The sequence below is a fragment of the Cryptotermes secundus genome, unplaced genomic scaffold (genome assembly GCF_002891405.2).
Source record: "Cryptotermes secundus unplaced genomic scaffold, Csec_1.0 scaffold873, whole genome shotgun sequence".
Classification (NCBI taxonomy): Eukaryota; Metazoa; Arthropoda; class Insecta; order Blattodea; family Kalotermitidae; genus Cryptotermes; species Cryptotermes secundus.
In genome coordinates, this window is record NW_019739229.1 from 1,984,533 (window position 1) to 1,997,124 (window position 12,592).

The window sequence follows — 12,592 nt, forward strand, 5'->3', positions numbered from 1 at the left end:
ACAATTTTATTCAGAACCTGATCTTTCATTATTTCATTGTGAGAAAGGAATGGCGTGTAACAAAGACAGAAAGGAGAGGGCATACTTCTTAGTCCAATGAAATACATCAGAGAATTTGTTTATAAATGAGTTTTATTTTCAATGATATCTAATGATAATGTAGATACCATAAAGAAAAACACACAGACTTTAATTGACGCAAGTAAAGAGGTTGGTCTAGAAGTAAACACAGAGAAATCTAAGTATATGTTGCTGTCTCGTCCCCAAAATGCAGATCAAAATCATGATATAAAGATAGGAAACAGATGTTTCGAAAATGTGGCACAATTCAGATATTTGGGAACAGCAATAACACATCGGAACCTGATACAGGAGGAAATTAAGAGGAGATTGAACCCGGGTAATGCTTGCTACCGTTCAGTCCAGAACCTTTTGTCTTCTCGTCTGCTGTCCAAAAACATAAAAATTAGATTATACAAAAATTAATTTTGCCTGTGGTTCTGTATGGGTGTGATACTTGGTCTCTGACATTAAGGGAGGAACATAGAGTGAGAGTGTTTGAGAACAGGGTATTGAGGAGAATATTTGGACCGAAGAGAAATGAAGTGACAGGAGGGTGGAGAAAAGTGCATAATGAGGAGCTTCATAACTTGTACTCTTCCCCAGGTACAATTAGAATGATCAAGACAAGGAGAATGAGGTGGGCAGATCATGTAGCACAAATGGGGGAGACGAGGAATGCGTATAAGATATTGGTGGGAAAGTCAGAAGGAAAGAGGCCACTGGGAAGACAGAGGCGTAGGTGGGTGGACAATATTAAAACGGATCTTAGAGAGAGATGGGATGGTATTGATTGGATTGATCTGGCTCAGGATAGGGACCAGTGGAGGGCTCTTGTGAACACGGTAATGAACCTTCAGGTTCCATAAAATGCTGGGAAATTCTTGAGTAGCCGCAGAATTGGCGGGTCCTCCAGAAGGGCTCAGCTCCATGAGTAAGTAAGTAAATATATCATTTCAATATTTGGAATAACAGAAAATATGAACATAAATTTAAATAATGAACACAAATTTGTAATCCACGATAATCATTGTTTTTAAAAGTAGCACGATTAGAATTTTAGCTATAGAAATTTTAAACACAAATCTTAATACTCGTTTTTAATGATAAAACCTCTCCTTAAAAAAAAAAGGACGATAGGCCTTGACAATTTTGACGCCTTTTACAGTTTGCCATGAGTTAAAAAAGTATGGCCTGCAGCATATAACATGGTCTTTATTTATTCCTTAAAACGTCTGCTGGTAATATTTTTCTCTCTGGCAAATATGTTACGAGATCCTCTGCAGATATTTGCAGAAACGCACGTTGGCCATCATGCCCAGTGTCCGTTACGTTTGTACAGTTTTTACCCGAAGTACATTGTACCGATAGCGCTTAGCAGAATTGCCGTAAATCAAGTTATATGAAAACTCGCTCAGAAGTTTTCGAGCTTAACATACGCAGAGGCGGACGAGCGTGGCGAACATAAAAAGCCCTTTTTGGCAAACTTTTCTTTCTTAACAAACCACTATAGGCAGGAGTGTGTGTATGTGGTTATACAGCGGAGACTTGGACTGGAAATAAGGATCACACATTTTTCAAATGGAAAACTTTTTATGTCCCTAACTTTCATTTATATTAGTTTCTAGTTTACCAGTAAAACACTAACACAGATGAAGACAATCTCAGGGTTACCAGCCGAAGCTATTTCTACTGCAAAATTCTCGTGGGATCAAATTAAATTGGAGGGTTATCAAAATCATCATAGTTAGGAACTCTTAATGAGCTGATCGTGGCCCATACTAAGGAGAGCGGACACTTGAAGGCACTGAGGAAAAATGCGATATATATATATATATATATCGGTGCGTAGAAACGCAACCACAACCAGGAAAAGCATCGGGTTTTCATCCACGAACAAGTTAACCCTTCATTAATCTGCTTCTCTAACACAGAAACTGTGTTTCATGAAATGGTTTCTATGAATAGACACTGCGATAATTTAGTCCTTTCAATGATATGAACAATATATCTCGTTTAGAAACATACGCCACCTCCGATACGATCAACTTCGGTAGGGCACGGTTCATACAAGTTGATGCTCTGTTGTTTCGTTGCTGACAGCGTTGTTAAGTACTCAACTAAATTACCAAGGAAAGCACAACATGAAACTCTCTCTCTCTCTCTGTTCACTGAAATTGTTTACTGCTTTCACCAACGAAACTTTTAAGCTAAATATGAGATATACAAAGAAACAGTTCCAGTCATTGAGATCTGAAATTCTATGAAGATAACTGTCTCCTGAAATGTGGTAAATATTTACCGATGTTTCAGAGCAATTTGTTTCTTCCATCTTCAGTGTATAAGAGTAAGGTTAGCGTCGATATAGGTAGACGGACGGCCGCAAACCTAAGGAGAACATTCTCCGTATTCCCATTGGCTGGTTCAGAGCCTCTGTTCCAGATCTCCATTTCTCTGCACCTGACACTATTCCCAGCTCTTCTACCTGAGAAGGATGGAGACAACATGTACCTCCACGACGTAGGTAAACATCTACCAGACTACACGGTGTCATATTCAGAATAGCCTTATGGTTTGTAAATTAAATAACAAAAGCAGGATTTCAATTGTTTGTAGATTCATATCTTAACATGTTAAAGGCCGACATTCATTTGAATTATTTAGAAAAATTCGGTTCCTACTCCACACGGAACACACAACATCACGTAATGTGAACCAATCGGTGTGTTTCTCACACGGTGTACCGCGACACGCTGGTCGGTCGCGAGACTGAAAACTGGTTATATAAAAGAATAATAATCATTTGCATACGTTTTTAATGGTATATTTATAATAAAATTCATCATCCTTCTCTTTCGTGATGATTTTGTCCTATTTATTAAGTAAATAATATTTACGAAATATGTGACTTTGTTATAAATTTTATTCCCTACATTAATACCAGTGAGGCGAAACTAATAAATATCTCCAGTGTCGCCGGAAGCACAAAAGTGGTGAGAGAAACTGGGTTTGGGAAATCATCGCCGTTCTCTTAGGGATCATATGAAACACATACTATCACCTACAGGAGTGACTATAGACGAATTTTGGATTGGTAATTGTATTTATTGAACACTTACTTGCACGTATTGAACGTAATCACAAATAACTATAGTGCTATTACTACTTCACACTGTGCAATTACTAGAGCACACATCTAAGTCTTCTCAGTCTGCTGTCTTCACCAGTCGTTGCCTGGTGATAACAATGTTCTCTGCTATCGTGCTTACATTCTTATGGCGACTGTCCCACAACGTCAGAGTCAAAGTCAAAATTACTTTAAGACTGGCTGCTTTCCACCAATCAGTCTTGGCGCCAACTCCCTGGAGGATCACGACATTTTTTTTTGCAACTGAACTTTGCGGCCATAGCCCTTACGTAACATCCTCTCTGTAGAGAGCATAAGTTTGACTCTTATGAATATGCTTCGCTTCGCCTTTGTCAAGTGTGCGTATCGCACTTAGAGCACGATGTTGAAAATTCTTCCTTGTGCACTGTAAACAAGTCCTCTGGCAGTCCAGGCTTTGCATGGAGGATCATATCTAGCTTGCTCATCTTATGCTACAACGGTAACTTAGTCACTTGAACGGTCGTAAGCTTCACCGCCGGCCAGTTTAAGCCTCTTATATTTTCTGTGTCTGGTTTCGCCTTGTCCTATACCACGAACATGTTCATTCTCATGATTTTGTATGACTTCTACTTGTTGTCTGGATCGTATATATACAAAAGATGGAAACCCATATGCAATTCGCGGATCTTTATGCAGAACAAGCAGAAAGGCATAGGGTAACGGAAAAGGGGAAAGCGCAGAAGAGGAAGAAGAAGAAGAAGGCAACAATTTTTAAAAAACAAATTTGTTACTTTTTGTCGTCTTCATGCCTACGTTGTTCAGAAAACCTTAACTCCGCTAAAGTCTCTTCGTCATGCTGACTTTGGTCTCCACGTGTGTTCAAACAGTGCGTCCCTTGAGGGTGAAGAACGACCCCATTCAGAACATACAGCCTGGACTCTATTGTAGTTTCGGTGTACATCTTAACTTTTGAATCGCGTGTAAAGTGCGTTCGTCTGCAGAAGGAGATGCCCACACTACACTTAGAAAACAGAACGAAAATTCTGAAGCCCAAGCACACGCCACTAGAAAAAACTGTGAATGTGGTTCATAGCACTCCACGAAGGAAGGGACGCAAGAACGGTTCGCGAAACACAAAAGTACGCAGTTTTTTCCTCGCTCTCAAATCAACATTCAGTTTAAAAAATTTTAATGATTTGCTTCAAGATTGAAATGCTGTGTTGTGCTAGAAGAATGATATTTGGAACACGTGGATCACAAGGCAAAGTCTCTTGGGGTTCTTACCCGAGCACAACCGAGGGAAAAGACAGAAAATTAATTTCACTACCTAAAGCGTCCTCTGTTAACTTTAGATGAAAGAAAATAATCAGCAGCAGAAAGAAACAGAGGTCCCTGCTCCTTCCCTGCTACAAGGAGTCTTGTCATATATTTCTTTCCTACTGGATACAAGGAACATACAGAGAAACAGGGCAATGCAAGAGAGGTCAGAGGTTCGAGTTTCTTATTAAGGATAGGCTATCTTTACTGGCAAACTGAGGTAAAGCAGGTTATTTATATAAGATTTTTTTAATTTCAAATCTCATAGAATTATTAATATTCATAAATTCTTCTCTTTTTCTTCTGAAAATGTTAAAACAGAAAGTAAAGCTATCCCTGTAAGAGGCCATGGAGGCCCTTAGGTTTGTGAGGCGTCGAGGCTCCCACATTTTCTAAACATTCCGCTCACAGATAGCGGTGAGTTTGTCAGCCTTACGAGCCGGCCGCCCTTTACCCCCAGGAATGCTCCTGGTACTCATTTCTACTAGAGACTGAGTGGACCCCAAGGCCATAATGAGGTACATATTTTGATAATTATCGGATTTTACCTTGAGTTGTTCCTGTATACAATAATAATGTTCCATTTGGCCTCATGTAATCTAGGCATTAAACTTAACTGATGCTAAGGCCGCGCCATAGCTTAGGCGGTTAGTCGCAGGCTTCTTACCGCGGCGGAACAAGTTCGATCCCAGGTCAGGTTATGTGGCATCTGTGGCGGAGAAAGTGGCAGTGGGGCAGGTTTTCTCCGCGTACTTCCGTTTCCCCTTGCCAATTCTTATTGTACCGACTACTCCAGACTCATCATCTATCATCCCGGGCTGGAACAATAGGCCAAATTATGGCACAACGTCCATGTTAGTTGGGTCCATTGTCACCACGGAATGGGGCGTCCTCAGGTTGCGGATGGAAGAGACGCCCTCCAGATATGGGGGGGGGGGGGGGGGGGGGGAATAGTGTGGGGAAGAACGCGGGGAGAGGGGAGAANGAGGGTAGCTGCGAATATATTGAGTAAGCAATCGCGGACAGCTGGCAAGGGCCAGTCCTTCAAGTTACGGGTTTGGCGTGGAGCTTTCGCTGATTACTTTAAAAATTAAACTGTTTACGAAATGTCACAAAGTGCCTCGGACCCCGACGGATTCCTAGGATAAACGACCTAAGATAAAGAAATTTCATATGAGATTTGGGACATGGAATATAAGAAGTATGCATGGGGCAGGTTAGCTCAGGGCAGTGGCGGAAGTACTAAGACGTAGGCGGGTAGACAATATTAAAATGGACCTTAAAGAGATAAGCTGGAGTAGTACAGACTGGATCGATTTGCCTCAAGATACAGACCAGTGGAGGGCTCTTGTGAACACGGCAATGAACCTTCGGGTTCCATAAAATTTGGAGGTATTTCTTGAGTAGTTAAACAATTGGCCTCTTCTCAAGAAGGGTTCAGTTAGTTAGTTAGTGGCAAACGTACCAAGTGGGCTCAGTTTCACCCATCCCCTAAAAAATAAAAAATCTATATTATCGAACACAAAATTCGTTCGGAATCCCATGTTACAGATTCCAATGCTTAATTTGAGAGGGACCTGTTGAGTATCTCTGAACACAAAGCCTGCCCAATTGCAACAGATGAGAGTGAACCAAATGTTTGAGAACGGGGAACAAACAACTGAAGTCTACTATATTTTGACGAAGCCTTGACGTTTGATTTCCTTTGGAATTGTAGAGGAAAGCCACAGACTTTCTCAGAAACCTCATTAACCTCTGCAACGTCTAGAACATACATATATACAGTATCCTGTCTACTAGACGCTTGTAATTCTAGGGATGTCTTATTACAGCGTCACGTATCGACCTTTGTCTTATCATCAGACTACGTTATGTATTATCTGAGGAACTGCTATTATTGGCAGACTGTGGGCAGTATCTGCAACGAAATTTCAGATCTTCAAATAAAATATTATGTTATTAATGTAATATATATATATATATATATATATATATATATATATATGGCTCTATAGCCCTTTGTTTTGCCTTGGCCATTTTTTAAGCTTCCTTCATTTTTCCACAGAGGTAGAACTCCTTGAACGGGGGATCAGCCCGTCGCAAAGCCGCTATCTGCACACAGGACAACACAAACACAGAATAAACACACACAGACATGAATTCATCAAGTGGGATTCGAACCCACGATCCCAGTGTTTAAGAGGACAGAGACAGTTCATGCCTTAGACCGCGCGGCCACTGTGAGAGACAATGTAATGAAATATATAGGTTAAATTATTAAAATTATTGCGCATTGCACTTATTACTGTTATCATTGTTATTGTTATTACTGTTCGAAATATGTCTGTGTAAATAAAAGTATAGTTTAAAATTTTAGATTTGTGTTGTGTCGACGGGATGTCACTCAAATAAATGGATCTATTTACAAAATACACAACGCGACGCTGAGATGCGATATAGCCATGCAACGACAATTAGAGCTATTTTGGAAGGTACACAAGATATTTATGACGCTCACAGTGGCCGCGAGGTTAAGGTATGAACTGTCTCTGCCCTCTTAAACACTGGGATCGTGGGTTTGAATCCAACTCAAGGCATGGATGTCTGTGTATGCGTTTGTTCTGTGTTTGTGCTGTCCTATGTGTAGTTAGCGTCCTTGTGACGGCCTGTCCTACCGACTCTGTAAGAAGGTCAAGGAACTGAAAAAGAGACCAAGGCCCATCAAAGGGCTGTAGAGCTGTAGATAAAAGACATTTAATTAAAAGCAATTAAGATAAATTGCAGGCTGTGTTGTGTAGTTTCTAGAGAGACCCTAATTAAGGAGTTCCGTACTTATTTGCCCTCCCTCTTATTTACTTCTTGAAACCGAGATGCGCCTGTGTCAAGCTGTCCGGTCTCTGTCCTGGTCGTAATCATAATCATCTTTGTCACAACCAATGGAGAACAAAATGGAGGACACTGTAATTTTTTTAACGCTAGTGGGGTGGGACTAAGTCCCTTGTACTGCGGCCACTTCTGGCCTATTGTACCAGCCCCAGATGATAGGTGAGGGTGATTGTGAAGCAATTGTTGGAATAAAGATTGGCAGGGGAAACCGAAGTACTCGGAGGAAACCTGTCCCAGCGCCACTTTGTCCACCACAAATCCCACTTGACCAGACACGAGATCGAACCCGGGCCGCCGCTGTGGGAAGCTAGCGACTAACCGCTTGAGCTATGGCGCGGCCCGAGCACACTGTAAAGAACCCATGTAAAATTCTTGACTTCTCTTCACCTAGGCAGAGAGAGGCGAGTCATAAGCCACAGAAGTCACTAACTGCAACTTTGGATACACAGAAATATTTATTTCCGGTTGCGTAATTACATGTTGAGAAACGATTATTACAATTGAACAAACTGTACACTTCTTCGTGTAAGAGCAAGCCACGGTATGAAATGCATGTCACAAGGCGAAACTCGAGAAGGAAATGTTCGCGCGCAAGAAGGGAATAAGATACATCGTTTGTGCAAGAATCGACGGGAAAACATACGGCTGATATTGTTATGGAAATAATGAAGAACAAGATAATAAATATTTCACTTTTGTGTTTGTTGACGATGAAACCGGAAACATAAAAAATAGTTTAAGAGCATAGGCATTAAAACTTTTTCCTGAACTTTCAACACGATATAGAGACTCCTGCGAAATGAGCACAACCTGCCCCCTAAGTTATTCTGCCAGAGAGCCATAACTGTTGAGTCGACGAATTATTTTCAGCATCAGCGAGATCCATTGTTGTATCGTGTACCTATATATACGTGGTACACTCGTTAAGTTCGTGGAATATGGTTTTATCGCGTCATATTACAAGGTAAGGAGAAAGCTCTAGATCGCATTAAGTGGAGGAACTGTTTTAGAAGAGACTGTGGACCTGTCTGACAGATTACTAATGAATGAATGAATTACAAGGTATTCCCATACACTTACACAGATCCACATCGGCCCTCAAAATAGTCACCGTTGGCCGCTATGCAAGTCTGCCAACATTGATATAGCTGCCGAAAACATACTGCTGAAACATACTGGAAGGAAATTCCAGTACGGCGCCTCTTGTGGCAATGACGACCTCCTCGGACGACTGAAATCTACGACCACGTAGCTTTGCTTTCACGCGGTGAAAGAGAAAGATATCGCATGGTGCGAGATCAGGTGAGTACGGAGGGTGTGGCAAAACGGTGACCTGTTGCCTTGCCAGTTCCTCTTGGACAAGAACAGAGCGATGTGCAGGGACGTTGTCGTGTAGCAACAGCCAATTCTTCCTACGCCAATTATTTCGCTAGGAACTTTGCTTAGTTTCTGGCAGAACTTGATGTTTACCCGTTGTTCAAACTGCCACATTTTCGTTTTCCGCCACTTGCATTTAACTGCAGTTCACAATAGAGGTTGTAGTTTTACTTAACACTGTTTGCACACAACTGCCTCTTGCTGTGACGAGAGATGAACCGACAGGGCATCATATCGTGCCTCAACGTATCCACTGTAGTGCACTGCAACGACGCTTTGCGGCCATTCCACGAACTTATTGACTATGGTAGTATATATATATATATACACACACACACACACACACACACACACACGGCTCTGTCAATTTTAAGCTTCACTGAGGTTTGAGTTGATGCAGTTCGTCGAGCTGCACAGCCGATGTGAATTCTCTGTCGAAACGCCTCTCCCTTTAAACCATTTATCATCCCCGATACGATATCTGCCTCTTTATTTTTTAAAAGTCTGTAAAAGATCGTTTCTTCTCTACCGTCAGCAATGACCGAAAGAGCCGTTACACTCGCATATCCCTCTATGACATCACTTTCCGTAGTCGTAAACTGTCAGGATTCAGTTCGGTAAGTCCTTCCATGGAACAGGAAAACTGCGAACAAAATTATCCCGTGCTTTTGGTGCGTTCATAAGAACAGAATTAACTGAGGCAGTGTACGAAGTTCCACACGCGATTCTGCACGCATGTCTTGTGTAGCGCACCCAGTATTTATCGGAGCGAGAAATATTTCGAACAAAAATCGTAGAAATGTGTAACACACATTTGACGCTCGGGATATTTTTGTCTCTATTTTTACAGTATCGAGAGAAGAAGGATACTAGATGCTCTCTTATCTCATAACTTTAGAACTGTTAAATTAATCTTTCTCTTTTTCAAATTTTGCAGTGGCGAGCGTTGCTCATCCGACTCCCCCGACCCCCACCCCACTGTATGGGGCAGCATTTCATACTCTAAGGAAAACAAGAGAACGAAAGCACCAGAATTGCTACGGTAGGAGCAAATTTCCTTGTAAATTTAGAAGGTAATTAGTATTTTAATAAAGCCGTGTTCTCATTGTTTGTCCGTCAGTTGAGATTTGCAGTTGCGAGAAGTGAGAAGCTGGTAGCTGAGGCCCGGGACAGTTCTGGAACCCAGAATTAAGGAAACGTCATCTGTTGAAACCGATACCAAGTAACGGCTAGTGAAAACTGAAATGACTTTATGTGTGCTGTAGTTACACTGAGACTCTAGTAAGTGTCTGTAGTTAGATTCTGTAAGTATTCAATAAATCCAATTACCAACCCAAATCTCGTTTATAGTCACTCAAGCAAGCGACAATACAGATGGTGCAAAGAGCTCAGGGCGAAGGGCGCCTAGGTGTCGCTCAGATTGTAGTCATGATGTATTTTGTGTGGGTACGTAAGTCTTCTAAAAGTATGCGCATTTCTATTGTTATATATTTGCAGGAAACAAAACACATTATGGCGACCTAGAGGTTTGATTGGCCGGTCACGGTAGCCGAGCGGTCTAAGGCAAGTACTGTCTTCGCTCGCTTGGAAACCTGGTTCGTGGGTTCGAATCCCACTCAGGGCATGGATGTTTAGTTTATGTGTGTGCGTTCTTCTGTGTTTGTGTACAGGTAAATGCCTTGCGACGAGCTGATCACCCGCCCAAGGGATCCTACCGAATGTGTAAGATGTAGAAAAAACGATGTGAACGGAGAAGTTCATGGAGGTAGGCCTAGGCCCACTGGGACTGTAGTGTCAAGGGGAAAAGGGGGGGGTGATTGTAGCAACTTCTGAAGCATTAGTGCCAGGAAGCGATAATAGGTATATGAAGAGATAACAAACGTTATTTCATGCGGCATGTTCCTATACACTGAAACTTACGAAGAGCTTAACACTCGATATTCTGAGGCATTATCTGGCTAGCTTAATGAACTAAAAATCAATACCATTACTTCCACGGAAACCACAGATTGAATACAGATATGTATTTGGCTTATAATGGCCTAACTGGAATTTCCCAGATAACAGCTCAGTAATCAATTATGGCATATTTAATATAAATATGGTCCAGTTTTTGAGGTTGGCTCTTTCTGACGGACCTAACGGAGTGTCTCCCGCCTCTCGTCTTAGGATGGAAACCGTTCCAGTTTCCCGAAAGTTGTGTTCCTTTGCGTTTTTTAGAACACCAGATGATAGAGTCCAAAAAGCCAGTAATCCTGAACAAAATAATAATTTTTAATCAAAATTTGAAGATTCGATACGTTCATAAGCTGTCTGTGTGATAAATGTCCCTTACCTGTCTATTGTGGTTCATTAGTCATTACTCGGTTGCTTAATTGCTTTCAGTTCTTCAGAAGGGGGACCTTCTGTCACACTACAGACTCTCAGAACCCTCCACTGAGTTCCGCCTCCCTCGCTAGAGCCCCGAAATTTGCGATAGATTTCTGTACGCAGTATTGATAGTATGCAATCAAAATGGAGAAATTAATAACTGTGCCTAGTAACACGACGTCCGCAGAAATAACCATTAAAGTCAATACAGTCTACAGACACCTGCTCACGCTAGATCATCGCTCGCAGATTTTTTATAGCCTGAAGATGGAGTTGATACGTTCCTCCGTAACGTCGGTTAACAAAATATCTACACGGCGCCACATCCCAGAAGACGGCATTCTTCATAGTCACCGCCGTGAAAACCTCAAATCTTACATAAACTGAATACAAACAAATAAACTTAGTGGCTTTAGTCCGCACGCTAACTATACCGACTGGGCGATCACCGCTTGTCGGCGAAGATAGTGCCATCTTTAGCCGATAGAGGGTGTCGCGCGGTCAGCGCAGCGGATCCCCACGGTCGTTAATCTCTGTTTTCTAGACCGGAACCGCTATTTCCTTGAAATAGCTCCTCAATTATCCTCGAAAGGCCGAGTGGACCCCGTTACACACCCACTACTACTCAGAAAATCTGGTAGTGCCGGGACCTCTGGATCTTTAGCCAGAAACTCTGACCACGAGACCACAGAGGCGGCCACATAAAGTGAATACACTTTTTAAAAAGTTATAACTGACACAGTCTCAGCGACGTAACGATAGAGTAAGAACATATTTCCTTACGAAATAAGGAACACCCACACAGCCTGAAGAACACTCCTAGCCCTAACAACTCGCATTGATATTTCAGAATGATGTTTAACAAATACTGCAAACAATTTATCTTGTAGTTTGTGGCAGTTCATATATTGCTTTCGAGAACTGAAGCTTACACAATAAAGAAATGTAGATACACTTCTCGTAAACTGTCATACTGCGTGTGAAATATCGAAAAACTGTCTGTTTTGTAACGGACCTCGTCTGAATGAAAAGATAAATGTCATATTTGGTACCCGGTTTAGGAAAGGAAGTCTTATGTTGCTAATTTATCAGCTAGACCTTCAATATATGAATTCAGCTTCTGAGAAAAATAATGAAAACGGTATTCTCGATCCAATCACATGAAATCCCACAAGGCCGGGGATTTTCTGAGGCAGTCTAAAAGAAAAGGGGAACATGAATGATCACATGCATAAAACCCATTTCTGACGCAATCTCACCCCCACATTCATGAATTAGGAAGCAATTTTTCTTCAAGTGGTAGAGTGTAAGTGAATTTGAAGGTACGGAAATTGGTGTTACCGTAGCTGTCCCTGACGTGTGCCTGCTATCAACACACGCATGAATAGTGTGCTCCATCGCATTCGTTTTCAATCGGTAAATAACTTTTGCCTCTTTCAATAGGCCTACATTTATTCTCTCAATGGATAGCGA

The 12,592-nt window shown here is 41.6% G+C and overlaps 1 protein-coding gene and 1 long non-coding RNA gene across 2 annotated transcripts in view; one reads left to right on the top strand and one right to left on the bottom strand.

Annotated features, from left to right (window-relative positions):
* The window catches only part of LOC111871793 (hemicentin-1-like), a 475,354-nt gene that overhangs the window by 186,092 nt on the left and 276,670 nt on the right, over positions 1–12,592 (bottom strand). The window lies entirely within an intron of this gene.
* Positions 1–12,592, top strand: part of LOC117282902 — a 41,116-nt gene that overhangs the window by 12,839 nt on the left and 15,685 nt on the right. Inside the window, exon 2 of the long non-coding RNA XR_004513812.1 lies at positions 9,687–9,791. This is a non-coding gene — a long non-coding RNA (uncharacterized LOC117282902). The remainder of the gene's footprint in view (positions 1–9,686; positions 9,792–12,592) is intronic.